This window comes from Heterocephalus glaber, unplaced genomic scaffold, assembly GCF_053883595.1.
Source record: "Heterocephalus glaber isolate CG9 unplaced genomic scaffold, H.glaber_assembly_v1.0 deba00000768, whole genome shotgun sequence".
NCBI lineage: Eukaryota > Metazoa > Chordata > Mammalia > Rodentia > Bathyergidae > Heterocephalus > Heterocephalus glaber.
This window is the reverse complement of record NW_028258162.1, coordinates 8,812,253-8,824,554: the sequence shown is the minus strand read 5'-3', so window position 1 is coordinate 8,824,554 and position 12,302 is coordinate 8,812,253.

Below are 12,302 nucleotides of genomic sequence, written 5' to 3'. Positions count from 1 at the left end.
CTGTAGTGCCTGGGCAGCAAAAGGGGGTCAGGGGAGGCGGGAGGGGGAAGAAAGAGTCACCTGTTCGTGCAGAGTCACCTACAAACACAGAGCTTGGTACAGGCTGTTTAGGACTTTAGAGCTGATTTGGTGGAACAGAAGCCTTCAAAGGATTTTATTCAGTAACAGATTTGTGTTTTAATAGTTACTTAGTACGCATAATGATGTCCTACATTTAATCCAGGGACAGGACAGGTACAAGAGTGATCCAGTTTTGAGATGGTAGTTGCACAGTCAAGAGTGGTGGAGGGAAGGAGATGAATTTGAGACACAAGAACCAGAATCAGCAAGACTCAGTGAATGATGGAAACTGGGACTGAGGTGGCACAGATGACACCAGGGTCAGGCAAGGGAAACTAGAGAGATGACAGTGCTATTCACTGGGTCAGAGGTCGCCAGAAGAGGACAGGACTGTCGGGGAAACATCCTGAGCTCAACTGGTCTTGCTGAATTTGGAGTTCCTGTAAACCATATGGTTGGATAGCTGGCATATGGCTAAATCTGTGGGTCTGGAGCTCAAAGAGAAGGTCTGTGACATCTTTGTAGGTCTAGGAGTTGTGGAAAAGTAGAAGGTATCAGAGTCACAGGAGTAAGGGGTTTACCTAGGGAGAGAATGAGCACCACATGAGCCTCTGGTATGACTTGAGCTATGACCTTGGCTCCTAGGGGTCAACCATTGGGTGCTTATTAGGGAAGAAAGGCCAGGTTGGATAGGAGATAGGCAGAAGAACCGAAGAAAGGACAACCTCATGGTTATTTTTTCCATGTGGCCACCACCTTCAACCATTTTCTTCCTTCTTCCTCAAGTGAGAGGTAGAGTTTTGTAATGGAAATATGTGGATTTTCAGAGATGCCTGGGGGTTATCCACAACCACATTCCTGCTGCTGTTGAACAATGCCATTGGCTTATTTTATTCCTACATGTTCTACTGCCATTATTCAAATCAGCAAGTTCTCCAAAGACCTTCAATCAAGCAATAACCCCTCCTTGACCTGTGGCCAAAGCTTTGTGTGGAATTGGAAAACTTTAATTCCTTGGTTCACCCAGTCTTACCAACCCATTTTCCCTACAGAACCCTGAGACTTCCTGGTAATATGGCTCTTCATCACATTCAGATACATCATATTCTGTAAACTCAATCATATTCTATAAACTACAACAAATATTCTGACATGAAATATTTGACTTCATTCCCTCTACACCAATATTGTAAAATGACTTCATTCTTCAGAATAAAGCATAACAAAATAGCCATAAATTTATGGAAAGACTGGGTTTTGGCCAATGTCATTTTCTATCTTTAACCACTTAAATAACTATGTGGTAGACCAGCCTTCATTATGTCCGCTGTTTCTCAGGTGTTTGAAAATAGCTCAGACAGTTTTAGTCTCAAAGAACTCTACTGGAAAGGAAGAACCAAAAAGAGAAAGAGAGGGGGGAGTCCATGACTTGGAGCAGAAATAAGGCATCAAATTTTGTTGTTGATGGGCCTTCTTAAGGGCACATTGCTCCCTCCACCCCTTTCCCCTCAGAAGGCTCCTAAAGAAAATGGAAGAGATGTGCAAAATTTTGTAGTAGAATAGAAGAAACAAAGATGGGTCAGAAGGAGACAGAAATGCAATTTTAAAATTGTACTTTTAAGAAAAACTGCAGCTTCAAAACACAAAGTTACCCAAGGTTACAGTGACTTTTTCCTTTCAGGAAACTTCAAAAAAAAAATTTCAAGGTACAATCAGCTTTGTAAGCCTGTAAATTGGGCTGGAGCTTTTCGTCTGTAAATGGAACCTTCAGATTCCTCCTGTAGACCTCCCTGCTCAAGGAAGCAGCATGGTTAAGTGGGTAGCATCTCCCTAAACTTTAAACACATGCAAGTGATTGGCATTCTAACCTAGCCCACCCAATGGTTAGCCTGACAGACAGTAGGAATACACATGCCCATCTTGAAGACACCCCAAAGCCATATAAAACCCCCAACCCCAAACCATAACATGTCCCACTCTCTGAGAGCCCACCCACACTCTCTTTTGAGTGTGTACTTCTCTCGGCCTAATAAACCTTTCCCTGCCTCTCACTGACATGACCTGAAATTCTTTTCTGTGGTAGAACTCAGTGAACCTGCAGGCTTACTTGTGAGTATGGTGAGTTAAGGTCCCCATCTCCCCTAGGGAGGACCTGTCTAGTGACAGTCTGATCTTTAGCTTGGCAATGTTTTTTCCCTACATCCAGGCTTACCTCACTCAGACCCTCGCTATGCCCTCTTCTACCTTGTTGCATCTATAAATCTCCACATCAACCTTCTGAAAATTTTTCTTTAGAAAAGTACATAAATGGTTGGATGACTTCACTGCCTTTTAGTTTCTTGTCAAAGTAAAATATGTTTACAGTATATAAAATATATGCTGTGTATTAATCAGCTCTTCCATTGCTAAGACAAAATACCTGATACCCACAACTTAAAACATGAGAGGTTTATTTTGGCCCACAATTTCAGCCGATTCAGTCCATGGTCATCAGCTCCAAGGTAGACTCAGCAAGCCAGAATGGCATGGCAAAAGCAAGCTGTTCACCACATAGCAGCCAAAAAGCAGAGAAGGGAGGATCCAGGGACCAAAATACACCCTTCCAAGTCATACCCTCAGTGACCCATTCCTTCCAACTGGGCCTCACATTCAAACATGAGGCTTTGGGGGACATTTTAGATCTAAGCGATAACATGTAGTATGCCTAGATTTTCTTATGCCAAGAGAAAAGTTTGCCTGATTAAAAAACATCTACAGTCTTCACAATATCCCATGAAATTTGATATAACTGTGAATTATTTTCTCATCCTTGCTGTAGTTTCACATTTAACGATTGTGTGAAGAAAGAAAGCTGATTAAGAAGCTATTTGAGCACCCCCTCCACACCCTATATTTGAAAATAAATGAGATCCAGGACAAAAATAGAAATACCTAATTTGTGTGTGTGTGTGTGTGCGCGCGCGCGTGTAACTGAACCAGGGTACTGCGAATGTCCAAATTTTTGAGTGGTCAGGAATGTCCTTCTTTTTCAACGCTCCTTTCCTGGAGTGGCTTTATGAGAGTGTCTTCATATTTATGAAGAGCTATAATCTAGGTTGACAGCCAGAATGACACTGCCCTAACACCAAAAGATAGGTTTTTCAATGTGTCAGCATTGTCCCCTTCCTGGTTACATAATCAGCTCCGCTTTGGAGAAAGAGCTACAAAGAAAGCAACATCTTTATATTTGTGATTGTATAAGAAAATCTAAGGTGAGCAGAAGAGAGACCCTGAGGTTCTTTTAATGCTCTATCTCAGGATCTGGGTTCTAGATAAGTAGCTATGTTCTTCATGAAAATTAATCAAATATACTTATCTATGCCTTTTCTATATGCATTTATTCATCAATAAAGAGCTTACATTAAAAAAATCTATTACTCTATTCTATCTTCAAAAAGCCAAAGAAGATGGTCCAATGCTCGGGAGAACTACCTACAGCTGTGCTGTCCAAGTAGGTACCCACAGGTCCTTAAGGGCTATCGAGCACTGCAAATGTGCTAACTCTAAATTAAGGTGTACTATAAGCATAATATACACCACTGGGTTTTTAAAACAGAGTATAAACAAAACAGTATAAAATATTAATAATTTTTATATTGAGGATACATTAAAATCACAAATTGTAGATAAATTGGCTTAAATCAAGTACATCATAAAATTTATCTTGATTTTTTGTCTACTAGGGCTTCTAAGAAATTAGAAATCATATTTGTGCCTCTTGCTATCACCTCCTGGTCAGTAGGGCCTTAGGGTCTCTAGACTGGTAAGGTCAGTTACCATTTATCCTAGACTCACACTCTCACATCAGATGCATATTTTCAATAGCCATTGAGAAAATGCAGAATATTTTATACTGTAGGAGGAAATCCAGGAAAATAATTATTTACCTGATTTGTAAAAAATGCCATATATATGCATAAATATTATACTTGACCTTTTTTGATGAATACTTCACTAATCTCTGAAATACTAACAGTGAATAATATAGTATGTTTGCAAGTTAAAAATAGCAAAGGTAGCATTTCTAAAATGGATATACCTGAAAGTTTCCATTTAGACAATCTTTTGTCCAGCACCACTATGGCTAAGAGAAATAACACATCCTTTCGTGGATTTATAGTCTTCCCTTTCAGCTAATATTTCTGCTTTCTGTTGGATCTCTTTCAGGATTGATAGTCAAGCCGTGGAAAATGTTCTTCCATCAGCAGACTCTGGAGCACTTGCAAGCTCTTCAGATAGCAGGCTGGCATTTCTACAATTTACTCTGGATCTGCAGTAAGTGGCTTGCAGCTTATGATGCTGGCCAAGCCATCTTTCTACCATCTACATTCTGAAAATACTCAGAGGCAAGCATTTCCTTTATTATCACAATGTTCCACAGTCCATGTAATTATTAACTGGATGTTATAGCAATTTAAAAATTGCTGTTTATATAATAGCATGCTAACAAAACATAAGTACAGAAAAGCACTAATTGCTGTATATTCCAGTTATTGGCAAACCCTGAAACTTTTTATGTGTGTTCTCAGAAAAATCAAACTTTGTCCCAAAAGTGTTAGAAGTGATTAAGTTTGCAAAAATAATTTTCTTCCATGACAGTCACTGGGAAAACATTTATCAGTGGAAGTGTGAGAAAACTGGGTGGTGTAAGCAAATGTGAGAGAGGAATCAGCAATTTGCACTGTTTTCTTTGCAGAGGCTCTGATCCTCACTCTTGAACAGATTATTCCATTGCAAAGAAACTGCAGTTAAAAGCATTTATCCTTTTCACATGTGACACTAACCGGGTTTACATTTAATGACCATTGGGATGAAAGTCAAAGATTCAGCCTAAGTACAACTAAGTTGTTCTTTGAATATGGGAACACTGTCAAACCAATGTCATTTGCTACTGCCCTGAAATCAACGGCCACTATCATGTCACTGTAAACATGGTATTCAGAACAAAGAGCAATGAAGATGATAGGAGGAGGAAAGAAAAGGATTGTCAAATAGGGGAGGGAGGAGGGAAAGAATGGCTGGTCAGGGAAGCTGAGCCAATCCCAGCACCCAGAAGGAAACTCCCCCCCCCCGCCCCCGCCCCGCCATCCCAAGCTCCTAGGGCATAGAAGGTGAGCTGCGCGGGCTCCAGAAGAACCCCACCCCCCACCCCGTGGAAATGAGAAGACATGTAAACAAGCCTCAAAAACAGACTTCCGGATCACCTACAGCAACCCCAAAGGGAAACGAGACGGAACGATCTCATACTCAACCAACTGGACTCTCTGAACTGCCAACAAAAGAGGATCTGGGAAAAATGAAATCAGAAATAATTACTCAGATAACAGCAAAGATTGTGCTCATGGTGCAAGACATGATTAATAAATCTAGAGAGGACACAGATAAAAATAGAGGATCTGAGGAACATGATGGAATCCCAACATAGGAAACAAATGGAATCCATAAAACAGATGCAAACAGATTTCCAGGAGATTAAAAACTCCATTGAAAGTCTGCGCAGCAGAATGAACCAATGTGAGGATAGAATTTCAAATATAGAAGAAAACATTGCAATTAATGACCAGGAAAAGAAAAATTGCTTTAAAATTGCAAAGGAACACGAGAAATCAATCCAGCAGCTGCTGGACGATGCAAAGAAAAATAACATAAGACTGATTGGAGTCAATGAAAAGAGAGAGTGCAGATGACATAAAAAAATCTGTTCTCAGAAGTGATGGCAGAAAACTTCCCAAGAAGGGGAAAACAACTTGACATACAGATAAGTGAGGCATATAGGACTCCAGCTAGCCTTAATCAAAAAAAATCTACACATAGGCATATAATAGTTAGGATTCCAGAAATCCAACAGAAGAACAAAATTCTACAAGCAGTGAGAGAAAAGAAACAAATCACATACAAAGGAAAGCCCATCAGAATCAAAGCAGACTTCTCAATGCAAACCCTCAAGGCAAGAAGAGCTTGGAGTGATGTATTTCAAGCCCTAAAGGAAAACAGCCTCCAACCCAGATTGATGTACCCTGCAAAACTATCTTTCAAAATTGATGGAGAAATAAGATACTTTCATGACAAAGAGCACCTCAGGAACTTCATGAATAACAAACCGGCACTCCAAAAAATTTTAGACAATACCCTAGGAAAAGACAATGAGGATCACAACCCCAGAAAGCCCAGCAGAATGAATCCATTGGGCATGATAAATTAAACACAAAGGGGGAGAATCCACAAAAAGAAAAAGTCATGACAAGGCTTTTAAAACTTTTAACTTCATCTCCCTAATGAGTGTATAATTCAATCTTGTTATGGTACTGATTAGTATTTTTCTGATTCTAGTGTTGCACACCTTTCCTTGTGCTGTACTGGCTATTTATCATCTTATGTCTACTTTTTAATTGGGTTGTCTATTAATGAGCTCTAAGAATTCTTTATATATTCTGGTCATAGGTTCTATGCATTGTAAATATGGTCTGTTTAAGGACTACTTTTCATTTTAATGATGTCATTTAAAGTTCTAAATTTTGATGAAATCTCATTTATCAATTTTTTTCTTTTACACATCATGTCTTTTGTATCCTAGGTAGTTCTTGCCTACCCTGAATTCATAAACATTTTCCCTTATAATTTCTTCTTAAGATTTTATACTTTTAGGCCTTCATAATTAGGTTCATAGGTCCCTTCAAGTCATTTTCATGTATGGAAATAAAGGGTTGAGGTTAATTTTTTTATATACAGATACCAGGTGTTCTAGTGTCATTTGCTGAAAACACTATCCCTTCCTCGGCTCAATTGAGTTTATATTCTATAAAATGCTAATGTTAAATAATCTTTCAAAACTCAGTGGACCATATATGTGTGGTTCTATTTCTAGATTCTGTTTTATTCAAATGATCTATATGTCTTTCCTTACACCAACATTGCCTTGATTACTGTAGCTTTAGAAGAAGTCTTAAAATTAGGTACTAAATGTCTTCCAACACTGTTTTTTATTTTTAACTTTTCTAGGTCCTTTGTACTCCTACATAACTTTTAAATTTCAATATCCAATTCTTCATTTATAGCAAGTATACACAGACCTGAATTTTTATATATACCTTGGGTTTTCTAATCCTGCTAAATTCAAATACAAGTTCTAGGGGCTCCTCGAGATTTCTTAGTATTTTTTCTGTAGATGATCATTTCATCTACATATAAAGATTTTGCTTCTACCTTGCCAATCCTATCCTAATTGTGTCATTTTATTGCCAGACTATTTTGGTGGGGCCTAGGTTTCAAAGTTTAATGGACAGATAAAGAGTAAGCATGTCTGCTCTTGTTCCCCACCTTAAGGAGAAAGCATTGTATCTTCTCCATTCATATAAGGTGTTCTCACTGGAAGTATGGAGTACATGTCTTTAATCTGTTGAGAAGGTTCTGTTCTACTTCTAGTCTCCTGATAGCTTTTACCATGAACAGCTGTAGAATTTAGTCCAATACTTTTTCTCCAACTAGTGACAGGATCATATGGCTTTTCCTTTCCTCTGTTAAAATGATGACTTTTGGGGGTGGATCTTCCAATGCTGAACCAACACTGCCATCCCTATAACAAAACCACTTTCTACATCCTGCCAGATCTGACTTCTAATAGTTTGTTTTGTTAAACAAATTTCTACCTATGTTCATACTTTTTTCTTCTATTGTCTTTATCCAGTTTTAGGATTAGCACAATGTTAAGTCCCTAAAATGAGGGGAGAAGCATTCCTTCTTTTTTCTGCTTTAATTGTTTGATATAATTTATCAGTTAAAATGTATATGAGCCTGTTGTTGTCATATAGGTAGGTTTTCAAGCTAGGAATATACTTTCTTTAATAGGTGCTATTCAAATTTTATATTTCCTCCAGAGTTGGTTTCATTAATTTGTCTTCCAAGGTACTTCTTAGAAGTTGTCCAATTTATTTCAAAAAAGATTTTTTCAATATGCTTTCTATATCCTTTTAAATTCTGTAAAATCTGTGGTAATGTCTCCTAGATCTTGATATTGCAATTTTAAAAATGTATAATTGATATTGTGTAACAGGAAGAAAAGGTCTGAAGGAGTAGGGGAAGTGGGAGGGGTAGGGGAAAGGAAAGAAGGGAAAAGAAATAATATGAGAAAAGAAAAAAATGGAAACAAAGTCTTTGCAAATAGGGAAGGGTGGAGGGGGTGAAGGGAGGGCAGGGGAAGGGGAAAAAAAATAAGAACCAAGAGACTCACGTAATGGTACAGGATCCCAATGATCAATGTAACTGTATTTTATACCCAAAATGTACCAATAAACTTAATGGGGGGGGGAAGAGTGGCTGGTACATCTCCTCGAAGTCATGACATCACCAATTTGAGTTTATTTCCTATTTGCTCTAAATGGTGCAAATGATATGTTTAACAAAAAACCTTGGGAATTTCTCTGATAAGAGGAAACTTCAGGTAGACTGGCAAAATAGCTAATGTTGATTAATCTTTAGAAACTCTTAGGTTGAGAATTTGTATCAACCCAAAGCCATCTTTCCTCACCAGCACGTATTTGTTACGTGTATTCTCAGGAAAATCAGTGACACGAATGTTTTGCACACATTTGCATCAACTTTACTAGACCATGGGGTACCCAGAAATTTGGCCAAACATTATTCCGGGTTTGTCTGAGGGTATTTCCAGATGAGATTAATATTTGAGTTGGTGGACTGAGTAAAGCAGATGGTCCTTTCCAATACAGGTGGGCTCCACCCAATCAATTGGAGACCCTAATAGAACAAAAATGCTGTAAGTCACAGCATTCTAGGAGGCTGAGGAAGTAAGATCACAAGTTCAAAGCTCACCCTGGGTAACTTAGTAAGACCCTATCTCCAAATAAAATAAAATTAAATTAAATTTTAAAAAATGGGCTAGAGATGTAGCTCAGTGTGAGGTCCCTGAGTTCAATTCCTAGTACCACAGGAGGGAAAAAAAATGTCATTAAGAAAGGATCTCCTCCTATGACCCTGAGCTGGAATATGTGCCTTTTCCCTGCCTTCAGACTTGAACTGAAATGTCAGGTCTTCGTGGGTCTCAGGCTGCCAGCTTTCAGACTGGAACTTACACTGCCAGCTCTTCTGGTCCCTCTGAACTTGGACTGGAACGATACCATGGATTCTTTTTTTTTTTTTTTTTTTTGGTACCAGGGATCGAACTTGGGTCCTTACGCTTGTACAGCAGGCGGCAAAACCACTGAGCTAAATCCCCAGCCCTATGCCATGGATTCTTTTGGGTCTTCTACTAGCAAAATCCAGATCCGGGGTCTTCTTGGTATCCATCATCATGTGAGTCAGTTTCTTACAATAAAGCTATTCATTTGATGCATCCTGTTTTTATGAGTGTTTAACTCCTGTGATGGATGCTATTTTTGGTCCCATTGTGTGTAACCCTAGTTCTGTTAGAAGAAGAGGAGATTTGTAGAAAAGACCTTTCCGTTTCGCCAGCTAGGTCACTTGTCTCAGGCAGATGTGGACAGAAAGGGCTAGCTTCCTCTGCCTGCCATTGCCTGCGGTGAACGGGGATGCCCCTCCGCCACTGTCCCACCACAGTGCACCTGTGCTGAGTCAGATGCCCACAGGAACCCACGAAGGCTTCACTTCAAACCCTGACTGACAGCGTCTGAATGCCTACAAAGTTGGCATATACTGGAATAGATGTTAAAACTTGTATCTTTTTCATTAACATGATTTTAAAATTTTATTTCTTACAAACAGACTCCCTGAATTATTATGCAAAGACAGCAGTCACTCTCCCTGGCCAGAGTTATCTCACAGTGGAAAACCTCAAATCTGAATCAGTTTTGCAGTCTGAAAGAAAAAGCTAAAAAGGAAGAGGGGACTAATGAAATCTGAAGGGAAATCTTAGTTTATGTCCTTTTCACACAACCTCGCCTAAAGGTTGAACTACCTCACATCCTTAAGATTTTTCTAATATGTGAATCACAGAATCTTTCCTTTTTTAAACTTATTCTTCAATGTAATTCTATAAAGTATAGTGAGTCAAGTGATAATCTCCAGCAGTAAATGATAGTATATTTCTGTCAAAAGAGAACTGCTATGTAGTATGCTTGTGCTATTTGAAATGGGAAATGTGATTCTTAATTACTTCATTTTTCTTTTACTTTCTTTTATTTTGTGACATACTAATCTCTCCAGATCTGGTTTCTTTGTGAAAGAGACTGAGCTTGTTCACTGGAGTGATTTTCTCTGTGTATCTTTCTACCTTTATCTTTGTAAGGGGCAATGATTTGTCTACAAAAATTTGTTGCCCTACTATTGAATCTTAGAAACCAAGGCCTCCTATCTAATATATAGCACTTATTTTCAAGGTTCATCTTTCCTGGAGGGAAAAAAAAAAAGGTAGTTGGCCTAGGCCCCTGGTTAGCTTGCAAACCCTTAAATGATTTTCCTTTTCTTTGTTTAGAAAGGTGGAAATGATTTTTCTTTTTTTAATTTAAAGGAAGGTGATTTATCTGAGAAGAATTGTCAACAAATAAATGATCACAGCCCATGTAGCATCAGCTTCACCGTGAGTCAGAGTAATGTCCTGTAATATACACAGAACCTAAAGTAAAAAATCTTCTTGGTCTCAGAATCCTAGCTCACAAAGAGAATAATAGATGTGTCACTTTAGGGTTAGCACTTATCTCTCCGATCCTATTCCTCATCTGAGAAAGGGCATACTAATATCTAGCACAGATATTTGTACGGATCAAGTGGGATAAGTATTGCCTGCAACTAGCCCATAATATTCATTCAATGTTACTTGTTATTTACCATTCTCAAAACATATTTTAAAGAATAGTCTTAAATTAATGCTTACAATGATTAATTTTTATCCTTTTAGAAAATGAAGTTGATGAAAAATTTGCAATCAAAATATTTGATGTAGAATTTTTTAAAATTCACCATTTGTGTTGAAATGTCTCAGCTCTTCCCAATCTTTACTCACATTTTACCTTCCCTGATCTCACTACTTTAACAGTGTGATTTGCAATCTTCCCCCTAAAAGAGATTATGCAGGATTAATTTTCTTTCTATTCCATTTTTCTACAGCACTTACCACCTCCTGACACACAATACTTTTAAACCATTTATTTAAGAACATAGAAAAAAGGCTGATGTTTAATAAATGCCCAAGATATATTTGGGGAATGAATAGGCAGGCTAAGTATTGTCTGTACAGAAAGTCAGTACTCCATGTACCTGAAAGTTACAACTCGCTTCATGACTAACAACTCCCTTGTCAGTGAAGACTGAGAGATTTTCTCATTTTGAATTTGCACTCCTTTTTTTTTTTAAAAAAAAAAAAAAACCTAATCCATTAAGTCTTTTGGAATAGTTCAATAATAGCGGAGTTATCATATGTCACTAAGGAAATGATTTTGAGATTTCTAATAGGAAATTGAATTACTTGTTTTCTCTTTTTTTTCATTCTATTTTCCTTTGTTCCTACCACCTTTCTCTTTTTTCTTCATGTCTGTGTTTGTTAGTCTTAGATGAACTTACTCTGATCATACCTGGGAACTCAACAGTTTGAGATCATAGGACAGAGAATGATGTGGAGTCTGGATGGATGGGCTTAGAGTTGAAAAGTGATGCTTTTAGAGAGAACAGAGAGGAAACAGAATCCAGCTTGGTTCAAGCAGTGTAAACCCAGAAAGACACAAGACCATCACTGTTGGAAAGCAATAGCAGGGGTCCAAAGAGAGCCCAGGAAAGGTGCTGGGTCACCATTTTCCAAGATGTATTCTACAGAACACAAACTTTGAAGGTTAGTAACACATCTTCTAGAACAAAAAGAAAAGTAGCTACATTTACTATTTAGAAAGAGTTTATATTTTACTCGTGTTGATGTTCTTTAGGCTGGTCCAACTCTTCACGGGATAGGTATGTTTTGCAATTCAGTGGGCACCCAGCTTCCAAATGGCCTGTAGTTGAAGGGATCATCCCAGACAATGGGCTCAAGTTCTCTTGCCTTACTTCCAGTCCAGATGGAGAAGATCAGAATCCTGGTGGACCCCGTCCTGGTGAGTGTGTGTAGAGAAGGGAAGCCAAGAGGCACTGCATGCAGGAGGCTGTGGCTCATGGTGTCTTTATTTTTTCTTCCTCTATTCTGCATTTCACATAATATACACAATATCAACCAGACATTGACCTTTAGTTAATACAGAAAACTATTT